The following is a 13,295-nucleotide window of genomic DNA, read 5'->3' as shown; positions in this document are numbered from 1 at the left end:
TTTTTGTCATCGATATTTTCTTTTCTTTAGGAGCACAATCTAATGTTGTTAAGTCTACTTAGTGAATTATGCGCACAAAAGTTTCTGTTATGTGTATACAAAAAAAAAACGATAGGGAACGTTGCAATTCGCACTGGCAGCGTTTTTACTTTTACACCCGTACTCAGTCAGTATTGGTCAACCAATCTTAGCTCAGACGTTTCTCCATAGATTTTTATGAACAATACTATACCTATAACTATACCTGGTGCACCAGGTCTTCGGCTAGGGTGCTGGGACAGAAAACTCAGTTGCGACACGTTCGGTGTATGAACTGGCACATCTATCTACATCTACACATCTACATCTACACATCTATACTGTATGGTTAGTGATCTAAGCCACTAACCATACAGTATATAGATGTGCCAGTTCATACAACGAAAGGGGCGCAGCTGAGTGTTATGTCCCGGCTCCCAGGCGCTTCGGCTCTGTGAGGCTGAGACATTCGGGTCGGGAGCCAGGCCATTCGGGTCGGGAGCTGGGCCGTTCGGCATGTATGACTCATGTCGGAAAGCGAAAGCAAGCTGAGAATTGAAAATGTATGTGTGTAAACAGACACGACAACATTTTGTATCAATTCTTATTTTCCGAAACCGTTTTGAGTTTGTTTTGAGTTTCGTTTCCAGGTTACGTACTTTCTGTGTACTTTCTGCTTTCGGGTTCGTCAATGCCTCAACCCGAGTCGAGTCGAGCGACAGAATACACCAAGAAAATATGAAGTCTTACGACGGGAATAGGTCCAGGGCCGGATTAGCAGTTGCCTAGGGCCCCCCTAGGGATAACAGAAAAAACAAAACTCCAAATAATGAATAAAAAATATAATAGCCACTGAGAAAAATACAAAATAAAGGAGAGTCCCAGATTGATGGTTGCCCAGGGCCCGGTTGAGGGTTGATCAGGCCCTGAATAGGTCGAGTTTGGTTTTAAAGTTGTTATTTGTTTGCATTGTGTGTATTTCAGTGGAGACTCAGCCAAAAAGAGGTTGCAAAATTAAAAAATATTTTATGAACGCTTTGAATAAAATAAATGTACACATCTAGTAGAACATTTTCCAGAGCTTTAGCGAATCTAATTTTCAAGATAATTTTAGTTTAGGAGATATGAGCAGAGATAACATCCGTTATTTTTATATATTGTATTTATTTCCCACCCCCACCCACTCTGCCCATTCCTCAGTTATAATGCGGCAGGTCAGCACAGGTCGCTACATCACATCAGCCCTCAAAACAAAACGAAAAACCAATTCAAGCGGCCAACAATTGTAGAGCCCACACACAAGTATGTGTGAATACATGGCACACACACATTTACATTTACGAATTTTAATTCAAAAATTGAATTTCAACGTAGTGAACTTTTTACCATATCTTGCTGCACAGTAAAAAGGTAAAAATTGTGCAAACATATGATTTATTTTATTTAATCTTTATTTGTTCTAAGAGTGTTGTTGGAGTTTTGTGTGTTGGTGTTTATGGTGACGGGATGAACAAGTTTTTAGCAGGTTTAAGCAAGGAGGGTAAGTAATATACTACTATGAATATGATATTTGATATGATATTTATTGTCACATGTTTTGTGTAGATGCCGGATCGACAACCAATTCGGACGACTGAAAATGAATCAAAACGAAGGAAGACAGAAAAGTCGAGAGTATGGGAGTTCTTTAAAAAATTGCCGGGTAAAAATGCTTAGTGCATTTTATAGTGGAAATACTACCAATTTGTCGGACCATTTAAAAAGGCTGCACCCAACTGCAAAAATAGAAAATATAAAACCACCAGTAGGTACAATCGAAACATATTTTCAACAGAAATATGAAACTTGATCTGCACGCAAAAAAAAGTCTGGACAATGATCTAGTGTACTATATTTCTTCTGACTTGCGCCCACACTACAGAATGTGCATATGAAAACTGCATACAGTTTAATGAAATGTAAGCTGCAGGATCTACTTAACGCTGTAGAACATTGTGCTGTAACTACGGACTGTTGGACTTCTCGTGCAAACGAGAGTTATTTTGATTTTGTTTTTGATTTTGTTTTACGCACTGTGCTTCTTCCAACAAAAAAATTGGAGGACCATACAAATTACTCTGCGTTAAACATAAGCGATTCCATGCGCTCGACTCTTGAGGAGTGGAAAATGTTTGATAAGGTGATAGCTATTGTTACAGATAGTGCCGCTAATATGAGCTTGCTAAAAAAATTGACTAGACAAACCTTCCTTGCTTCGCACACTCTTTGAATTTGGTTGTTCATAATTGTTTGTCTCAAGAAGAAATTAAACCAGTTATGTCAAAATGCAAGCGAATCGTTTCGTTTTTCAAGAAAGGAAGTGCTTTAAAGATTTAAAATTTAAAGATTTCCATTTATTGGAAAGATCCTTGTGGCCACCCCTAAAACCCCTCTTCCCTTGACAGCTGAGGACATTTCAATTCTGGAAGAACTTGTACAAGTCCTATCTCAGTTTGATGATGCTACAGTGCAGACACCTTCTGGTTGCGCTGTGACAATATCTCTTGTTATTCCGATGTGTGGACTTTTGCATAACCTTAATAAAATAAACACAATCTTAAAATGTGACATCGTATTAAAAGCGTGTAATTTTCTTGGAGAAAAGAATAAAAAAAAACTTCTCCCGTATGATACCCGTGCTGTCACAAAAGTAGCAACCTTGCTTGATCCTCGCTTTAAAAAGGAAGGATTCCGCTCTCCTGTGCAACTGCCAATTGGGAATTGGGATCGCGATGTACAACCCTTTTTCGTTTGCTTTGTTCCCAATTGGCAGTTGGGCCCCAACCTTCCAAAAGGTATTTTTTGTTCATTTTTTTAATTTTCAGGTTTGGTTAACCAAATTTATCTCCAAAGTTTCCCCATAGATTTTAACAGGCAATACCTTAAACGACGCCTTATTAATGCACTTATACACAAAAAAATTAAGGACACAGGATACAATTTTTTTTTTACATTTCCTGAGTTTTTTAAATTAAAATTTCGTAAAAAATACCGCACAAAAATCATCATTTTTGCATTTCAATGCTTTATATTTCCCAGACGGTAAGCTGAAATCACAAAGTTTTTGGGCTTAAAATTTAGCTGTTTTAAGTATCTTTTCAAAATAGCAAAGATCCTTACAACCAGACGTAAGATACTAGAGTTATGTGAAAAAAGAAAGCGCTAACTTTGAAAAAAGCTTTACAAAAATATACCAGTTTTCAAACATTCTTCAAAAAAAAGTTCTGCCATAGAAAAAAAATATCATTAAATCATTTGTAAGCCCCAAATTTGTAAGAAAAAGTTGGTTTTGTTCCTTGAGGAAAACTCGTGTCGAGTAGTGTTACACTAGTCAACTCAACATTTAGGCTGTGGCCCAAAATGACTTTTTCTTATAAAAGATTTACAAATTTTTTATTTTTATCGACTTACTAAAATGCTTATTTTATTAACTTAGCATGAGTAATTTTTAATGTTTTGGATGAGGGTTAATCACCAATTGAAAAACCTTTCTGGGAAAGTAAGTATCGAATTGTTTTAAGTATGTTTTATGGGTGTATTTAATCAACTCGCTGGAATCAACGTAAAAAGCGGTGTGTGAGGAGAAATTCAAGCAGAAGCGAGTTTTATGGCACCCCTGTATAGTTAGTATTTCAGAATGGAAAGATAATTACAACCAGACACTTAAGTTATGTGAAAAATAAAAGAACTACTTCTAAAAAAAACATTAAAATAATAAAGCATTAAAATGGTAAAAAAAATTGCATTTTTGTAATTCTTTAAACAAAATTTTTCGCGCGAAATGCGAGAGCGCCTTAATGTGATTTTGGGCAGATGGGTTACGTTTTCGCCAGGGATCCGAGCGTAATTCGTTTCTCTTAGGCCACTTGATGGTGGTTCACAAAAACGTCCTAGTAGGTGGTGACGAAGCTAAATAGGCGACTAGTTGGTTTAAATAAACAATGTGTATTACACATATAATTTTTTAACCCCGTTGCAAATAAATAGTGATGAAGTTTTTTTTAAACCTATCAATCGTTTTAAACTCTAGATAAGCACCGTTCGTTTTGGTAGGTTATGTTGTGCTATTATGATCCGTGCATACTCTTACTCGAAAATTTAAGGGGTATATGAGATTTGTGGTAACGCAGGTTCCAAAACACCTCCCAAAAAAAAAAAAAAAAATTTCTTAATTAGCCCCAAAACCCGAGTAGATATAGCCAGTCTGCTGTCCGTCCGTCTGTACCCCCTAGTCTCAAAGACTATAACAGCTAGAGCAACCAAAATTTAGTTTCCAGACTTTTGATTATAGCACATAATTCAAAATTTAGCAAACGATAAAAACGCACGATAGAGAATGACCATATCTATTTGATTGCCGAATCTGATTTAGCCATGGATTTTCTGTCTGTCCGTCATCTCTTCTTGTACGTCTTGTTTATCGCCTAGTTCTCAGAGACTATAACAGCTAGAGCAACCAAAATTTAGTTTCAGACTTACATTTTTATTATAACCTGCTTACATGTGTGTAAAATATTTTCAAATCTATCTTAATTTTGATCTGTGTGTAAGCGGCTATCTCCGCAACGACTGCAACAAATTACATGCTGTTCTTTATTAATGATAGCCAGAGAATGTGGCATGGTTTGCACAAACAATTTTGTACTTTTCTATAAATAGGTTTCTCAGAAATCAAAAATTAATCAAAAAAATCTAAAATTTGTTCCAAAAGTGTGTGTTTGAACGCCTATTTCATCCCCCCAATTGCAGGTTTTTTTAAAAAAAAGCCAAAGGATGTGGGATTGTTTCTAAATAGTTTCCCAATAAATATTAATCAAAAAAAAAAATCAAATTGGGTCTAAGAATGTGTGTGCGTTCCACTTATAATAGCGTGGCATTTCTGAAAAGAGTAAAGTCCTTGCAAACGGATCGCATTTGCGTCAGTAAAGTACACACGCTTTCCGTTGTCCAAGTGACGATGATGTTCATGGATCGGATATGAAAAATAGCCGCCAGATTGCCTCGACACAACTCGCGTAACGTCCTAGTTGAAATTTCGTAACCTCATCGTTTGCATTTGGACCGGCAGTGCCAAACACCGCCATGTCGCTCCCTTTGTTGACATATTTGCAAAAGTATTTGATGGATTTGATGGAGTTGAAGTCGACAAAAGCGCACAGTATGGAACGATCCAGCGGCTATTAATAACGACATCTTTTGCTTTCACTTCCATCACGATTGATCCGCCGTTGTCATTTGGAGAGCGACGCCGATACAATGGATATCTGTCCTTTCCACTGATTGTGTCGTTCACCAACGGACGGGGAAAACGCTTTGTGCAGATTTCCGTTTTCCATACACGGTGAGTCTGGGTTGTAGACTTCGCTGTTCGTTGTCACAATGGAATGCAACTCCGGATCAGTTTGTGGATCTGGTATTTCGGCAGAAATGATCGAATCACTATGATCTGGTCGAATCTTGTCGAGCCTCCAAAGCAAAATGTGTGCATTTGGTAAACCACGCTTCTGCCATTCAATCGAGTATATCCAGCAAAAACCCTTTACTTAAAAATGTCATTCATGAGTACTTTGATCTTTTCTTTGAATACTCGTGTAGTGATATCATGTCGATCGCTGTATGTTCGTCCTGTCAGCAACAGATTCGTAATTTCGGGCAATTTCGGATTGCAAGTGAGCGTGATGATTTAAACGAATGAAATTGAGCCGCTCCGTTTCGACCTTTATGTACATGTCGACGCAGTACTGTTGAAACAACCGGCGATATCTCAACAGATGATTGTCAACCTCTTGCCGAATCATCAATCGATACGCATAATAATTCATTGCGCTGGCCTTATTCTTTTCTTCTCCTGAAATATGAAGTTATCCAGCTTAGTTGTAGATTGAAAAAAGAAGTAATTACTTTTCCGGGGGTTTACGATTGAAACTTCAATGCATTGCAATGCTGGCATACGACAGACAATGGACCGATATTAACGTAGTCAAGATTTTGGTAGGCTATTGCGCTATTGCAAAAGCAGAGCGATTCAAATCTACTGGTCGAATTTGAGGTGGTAATTGTGTAGCGCGTGCCTCCATTCAGTTACTTCTGCTCTTTCCTCTTTAGTTAGATTAATCGAGACATTCCGATTACTTATTTCACGACGTGTACGTCGTCCAAAGTTTTATCCTCTAATAGCAGGCATATTAAACCTCAATTGATGAATAATATCTCGAGAACTAATCTTCGACTATGACGTTAGTCATGGTAATTGTGTAGCGCGTGCCTCCATTCAGTTACTTCTGCTCTTTCCTCTTTAGTTAGATTAATCGAGACATTCCGATTACTTATTTCACGACGTGTACGTCGTCCAAGGTTTTATCCTCTAATAGCAGGCATATTAAACCTCAATTGATGAATAATATCTCGAGAACTAATCTTCGACTATGACGTTAGTCAATCCGATTACTTATTTCACGACGTGTACGTCGTCCAAGGTTTTATCCTCTAATAGCAGGCATATTAAACCTCAATTGATGAATAATATCTCGAGAACTAATCTTAATTGATGAACTCAATTGATGAAAAAATAACTCGTCTTAAACTATGACAATTGGCTCTTCGCCTACTTCCATAAATTAAACAAATACAAAAAAACTTTTTTTCGCGATCGTATCAAAATATTCTTTCGTAAAAACATTCTGTGGCAAATACGAACAACTGAATACAAATTCAAACCAAATCTGCCCAGCCGTTCTCACGTGATGATGCACTATACATTTTTATCTCTACATTCTTATATATATAGATTTTAAAATTCAAGATATATTATAAGCTCACATATTTATATACAGACTGATTACGTGCATAAAAGAAGATTCGCGTCCACAGAAGCGAACCACAACGTTCCTTCACGCTATTTCAAGTTGCTCTGCTCCATTAACTTTGCTCTGTTTCTGCAGTACCGATGTATATCGATTTTACTTGCTGCCATTCACGTTAATGTTTGTAATGGCAACTAAACTTCGATGCTTGGTCATACAGTTAACGGATTAAAACACGGGACACTTCGGAAAATGAAACATTAAACAATATGGTATTTTGGTCATAGCTTCTAAAAGTTAATACCTATTAAAAAAAACTCAATAGCTCAACATGATAAATCATAAAAATTTTTATTGATCATAAAAATCATGTATGGCAAGAGAAAATGGGAGTACTTTACCACGATTGACATGCTTATGCATTTTAAATAACGTTTTAAATATTTAAAGCTGGAATTGATTACTTACCTGTTTTGATAATTGGAAAAAACTAAGGAGTGCCAAAATAAAGAGGGTCCGGACTCCATATGCAGAACACCTGAGGGGACTTGAGGAACACATCCTTTATATAAAATTCAAATCGCATATCTGTAAATGAAATTGGAATGATAGCAAATTTTTTTTATTTTCAATGGTAGATACGGTATTTAAACAACTTGGAATTCTGCGATATTACAGGACATCACATAAATGAAAGATCAGAGGGACATGTCCATATCGACTCGTTTAATGATCTAAATATGTACATCGTTCTGGCTGTTACATATGTACGTACATATACAATACTTATCACGAATTTTAAATAATGTACTCTGAGCACCGTGTGTAAGCATATGCCACGGTTCTACTTGTATACCCGGTACTCAGTCTACTATATGTGAACCTATGATTTTTGTCCAATTTTTAAATATTTTATCTGCTTAAATTTGTTTGATACATTTGTCATCTACATCTACAATGTAGATTCTATCTCTCCTCCGCCAGAGTCTCCACGATGTAGACTGGGATCTAGTCGCTCATCGAGACGGACAGACAGACATATATACTTTATTTAGTCGGAAACGTTTCCTTCTGTGCGTTACGCCCATTCACTTCGACAAAAAATCTAATGTACACCTTAACTCTTAGAGAATCGGGTATAAATAGCAAAACCTTGTTGAATCCACGAATTTATTAACATACATTAATATGTATGTACATATATGTATGAGTGAGAGATGGGACGAAGCGACGTCTTCTTATGTAAATTTATTTTTCTTTTTATACCCGTACTCAAAAAAGAGTTAAGGGGTATATTAGATTTGTGGTAAAAGTGGATGTGTGTAACGCAGAGAAGGAAACGTTTCCGATCCCATAAAGTATATATATTCTTGATCAGCATCAATAGCCAAGTCGATATAGCCATGTCTGTCTGTCTGTCCGTCCGTCTTGTTGAGCGCCTGGATCTCAGAGACTATAAGAGTTAGGGTAACCAAATTTGGTTTCCAGACTCATGTGATATCACACTGCTACAAGTGTATTTCAAAATTTCGCCCCGCCCCCTTCCGCCCACACAAAGGACGAAAATCTGTGGCAGGCACAATTTTAAAGATACGATAAAACTAAAAACGCAGTTTCGTAGAGAATATCCATATCCACCAGACTGACGAATCTGAATCAGATCGGATCAAAATTATAGCCAAAATGAAGAAATTAATTTTCTGTTGCTTCCTCTGCCACCCCTGCCAGAGATACGATACTCATTCTATTTCTCGCTCGCACAATCTGCCGCGTTCAGTGCGCGAGCAACCCCTAGCGGAGGAGATGTAGAATATGGATGATACATCTATAATCTACATGTTAGATGTAAAATATACATTGTAAATGTAGATAACAGATGTAGCAAAAAAATGTAAAATTTTTTTTTTTAATTCTAAAATTCTAAAAAAATAACCAGTAATACGACTAAGGGGTATAGAGACGCGCCCCGAGCGACCACACGCCCCGTTTTCGATCTGCCTGCGAGCAGAAAAAATGCTAGTTACAAATAAACCATGCAAATGAACGAACGCAACGGATTTTTAATTTTCAATACACAAATCCTTTTCACGGATTTGGTAAAATTCCGTCAAACAAAATGAGCAAACCACAGATAGAAATATATATTTTAAATATTCAGATTTCCGGCCAACATCAGTTTCCAAATTTTTAAACATAAAAGTAGCCGGAAATAGCTATAAAATAGCTGATTAGGCTGTTGCTGTGCGTGAGGAAAAGAAAAACAAGAAGGAACGTTGTGAGTCGCTTTTGTGGACGCGACTCTACTTTTATACCCGTATTCAGTCAGTATATAATTTGTGAGCTTATGAGTTATGCAGAATTTTACATTTTACATTTCTTTGCTACATCTGTTATCTACATCTAAAATGTGTATTCTACATATAAAATGCATATTATACATGTACCCTTTAGATTCTACACCTTCTTCGCTAGCGGGCACTCCCGCACTGAATGAGGCAGAGTGTGCGAGCGAGAACGAGAATAAGTAGCGTGATCCCTTGCTGGAGGAGGTGGGGGAAGCAACTGAAAATTAATTTCTTCATTCCGGCTGTAATTATGATCGGATCTGATTCAGATTCGGCAATCTGGTAGATATGATCATTCTCTACGATACTGCGTTTTTTAGTTTTATCGTATCTTTGAAATTGTGCCTGCCACAGATTTTTGTCCTGTGTGGGGTCGGAAGGGGACGGTGCGAAATTTTGGAATTTAGAGATCTAGGCGCTCATAGACGGACATGGCTATATCGACTCTTCTATTGACGCTGATCAAGAATATATATACTTTATGTGGTCGGAAACGTTTCCTTCTCTGCGTTGCACACATCCACTTTTACCACTAATACAATAATACCCCTTAACTCTTTTTGAGTACGGGTATAAAAACAATAATCTGAATTGAATTAAACAAGTATCTGAGTAGAAAAATGCCTTTAGCGAGACTGTTGGCCATCGAAAAGCTTCGGAGGCAAAATATTAGAAACCCCTTAGCCGAACAGGGGTTCTTAACATAAATACAATGGCAATGTGTATAAGTGGTTTGTTAATTATGTTTGACATTTTAAAGCGACGCCACCTGGTAGAACTACAACTGATTACAAATGTTTTCACAAAAAGTATGCAAACGTTTGTGATAAAGGAATTTTTCACTGCAATAAGCTATTTTTTTTAATGCTTTTTAAAGAAAAAACAGAATGCATTCAATATAATTAATATTAAATATCTTGCTCCGAGTTCGTCTTTAAAAAGGTGGCATTACTCTCCTAACTTTGAAAGTTTGAATCTCACTAGGCGGCCACATAAAGTATATATATTCTTGATCAGCATCAATAGCCAATAGTCAATAGCATCAATATTTCAAAATTTGCGCCCCTACCGGAGGAGATGTAGAATCTACATTGTAGATGTATAATCTACATTTAAGATGGGTAATCGGCATTGTAGATGTAGATAACAGATCTTTCAAAAATATGTAAAATATTTTTAAAATTCTACATAAATCTAAGCTCACAAATTTATTTAAAATTTTGTTTAAATGGCCACTCTTGGCAACGATCCGTGTCGATTCTTACTAGGGATCCTGCGATTCGAACGTTTTGCACCTTTTCTTTAAAAATTAAGTTCTGGTTTGAACAATTAAGTTCTGCGTTGAACAATTGAGTTTAGGCGGAACAATTTAGTGCTTCAGTATAGCGGTGACCGAAACAGTCAGCGGGAGTTAGCACAGAAATAGTTCGTCAAGAAATAATTTTTGTGGGACCGACGAAAGACGTTTGCTTTTGTGCAATCGCGCGCTAAAAGACTTTGTTCTGCACGGGCAGGTACCTGCACGGGCGCCAGTTAGAAATTTAGTTTACAGACTTTGTTTTTCTTTGTTAAATTTCATATTGTCAATAGAGCTGCTTGTTTATTGAAACTTTTGAGAACTTTTCTTGTTTGGTTACGCAGCCAAATAATCCGTAGATCATAGTCAGTGGTGCAGCAGTAGAGTAAATATATATTTTTGTTCGTCATTTATACTGCCCACTGCTTAACTTAACTTAACATACATATGTATGTACATATCCCACACGGCAGCAGAATATGCAGCCGTTCTCTTTCGCCTCTCGCGCTGTCATTCTTTCCTTTGCTTTGTTATCGCTCTCTCTATCTTTCGCTCGTACTGGGGCATGGGCAATTCTTGATCTTGCAATTACTCCTTGCACATCGTCTTGAAATCGAGCTATTCAATCCGACACCGTCTTGTACCGACCCCGTCTTGAATCCAGCTAACTATCCAACCGACTCGTCATGCTCTCGTCATCAACCTAACTCGAAGCTTTCGCTCTTTCTTCGACTCTAAATTGCGTTATATACTGTCTACAACAATAAACCATATTTAATCTGAAAAACCATCGTCTCGTTAATAAACATATCGCAAAAGAACCCTACTGAAAAAGCTCAGTAGATCAACATTTGGTGACCCCGCCGTGGTATATACAATTAAATCACAAAAACAAAAAGCGCCTCGAGAAGATGGACTACGATGAGATTGGCAGTGAACTCTCCGATGGCTTTCAAGAGCTTTTCCTGACGCTGAAAGCTATCATTCTGTCAGGGAATCACACCTGCCCCCGTTCAAGTGGATTCGTACTCGATTTTGGAGCCAATTGGTCAATATAGCCATGTCTGTCTGTCCGCCCGTCCGTCTTGTTTGTCGCCTAGATCTCAGAGACTATAAAATCTAGAGAAACCAAATTTTGTGTCTAGATTCATGTGTATTTCAAAATTTCGGCCCCTTCCACCACCACAAAGGACGAAAATCTGTACGATATTTGCGATATTTGTGGCAGCCACATTGTGTATGTAGAATCTAAATTTTAGATGTAAAATCACACGTTCCGTTCCTTCTCGTTTTCTTTTTGCAATTAAGATTTTTTTAGTTATGGGAATATTAGGACTTTGTTGCCGGGAGCACCTGACTTTTCGTTTTTAAAAGTAAATTACTTTTTTTTGTGAAAGTGAAAACCCGAGCCTGCCTGTATGTCCAACAATTATTCCTGAAGTGAATGGTGCAAGATGTAGGCAAAAACTGTGCGGTAACCCAAAAAGAGAGATGAAAAGTATTTTTTTTTTGTTGCAACAATATAACCCGCCATCAACACAACAACTTCATCGTCAGAGTGCATTTTTTTTCCTTTTTAATTTTAGGAGAATTTCACAATTTGCATTGTTTACAAAACACAGCTGATTTATCAACCCTGTTTTAGCTATGTTTCACACCCGCACGGAATAATTAGCAAATTCTTGGCAGGAATTTTCCGCGGTGCTGGAGACAGGCCTAAAGCCAACAAAAGTGAATTGGAATATAGCACTCATCAGGGAAATAAATACTTTTACTATTACAATATTAACAAGATGAGATTTCTCAATATCACATTTACTAAATACATATTTATATGTACATATGTATCTTAAAAATATATGTACATTTGTATGTTTATACGAAAATGCATTTTTGTTTTTGAAAGCCTCACATATTTACATACATAGTAAAAATACAAAACATTGTACTTACATTTGTATTACCTATTATATCCATACATATGTTATTAAATCTTTTATTTAGTATGTACACTGCAATAATGTAAAAACAAATAAAAGCTGGTTTATACAAAAAATAAATGCTAGGAATATTTCTTTTGTTATGCATACATTCATACATATGTTATTATTAAGATAAGGTGCTAAGGTTTATTTAGATTTTAATGTATGTACGTATGAAAACTACTTTAATTGAAATGTAGTTACAACTTTAATTCCGGGGGTTTGTTCGACTGATCTTGCATCTGTAAATTGAAATTCTACCGATTGATCAGGTGAAAAATATTATTTAAAGCCTATTACTAGGGCTGCAAAACCATCGATGGTATCGATTGTCAAATTTGGCAATATACGATGGTTTTTTTTTACCAATTTTGGTCGAGATGGGGTGAACATATCAAGTAGTTCGTTTATTTAATTTGTATTAAGGAATTAATACCTGTATTATGGGCGAAAGCAACGTTTCCTAAAAAAAAAAAAAACAAAAACCAAAAACACGCGCGGCCAATCGACGGAAAGGGTGACCAAGATAACGGCCAAAGTCCAGTGACTGGCACAGCCCGTTCCGTATAATACCTAGGTTTTCGGGCAAAATCCCGTCAAGCACCTACTGGGACTTTGTTGGTAGGCGATTGTGCCGGGCAATCCCAGGGGGGGGGTGGCTGGGGGCGGGGCGGCCCGGGAGCGCAGCGCTAATGTTGGACTACCGCAGTGTTTTACCATGATCTCCTTTAGGATGGGACATGTCGCAAGAAAGTGCATAGTATCCTCCGGTGCGCGCATATTGCACAGCGTGCACTCTGCTGTAGCGGGA

General features: G+C 37.2%; 1 long non-coding RNA gene across 2 annotated transcripts; it reads right to left on the bottom strand.

Moving 5' to 3' along the window:
* Positions 1-786: 786 nt before the first annotated feature.
* Positions 787-12,612, bottom strand: LOC111078537. Of its 2 annotated transcripts, none has more exons than XR_005968626.1 (3): positions 12,593-12,612; positions 7,329-7,448; positions 787-814 (listed from the first exon to the last, which is right to left on the bottom strand). It is a non-coding gene; the product is annotated as an uncharacterized LOC111078537 (long non-coding RNA). The 2 variants fall into 2 exon arrangements; XR_005968627.1 differs by lacking the exon at positions 12,593-12,612 and adding an exon at positions 12,284-12,302.
* Positions 12,613-13,295: the final 683 nt, after the last annotated feature.

Source organism: Drosophila obscura, unplaced genomic scaffold (genome assembly GCF_018151105.1).
Source record: "Drosophila obscura isolate BZ-5 IFL unplaced genomic scaffold, ASM1815110v1 contig_141, whole genome shotgun sequence".
NCBI lineage: Eukaryota > Metazoa > Arthropoda > Insecta > Diptera > Drosophilidae > Drosophila > Drosophila obscura.
The sequence above is the reverse complement of the archived record's forward strand: the minus strand, read 5'-3'. Positions and strand labels throughout refer to the sequence as shown.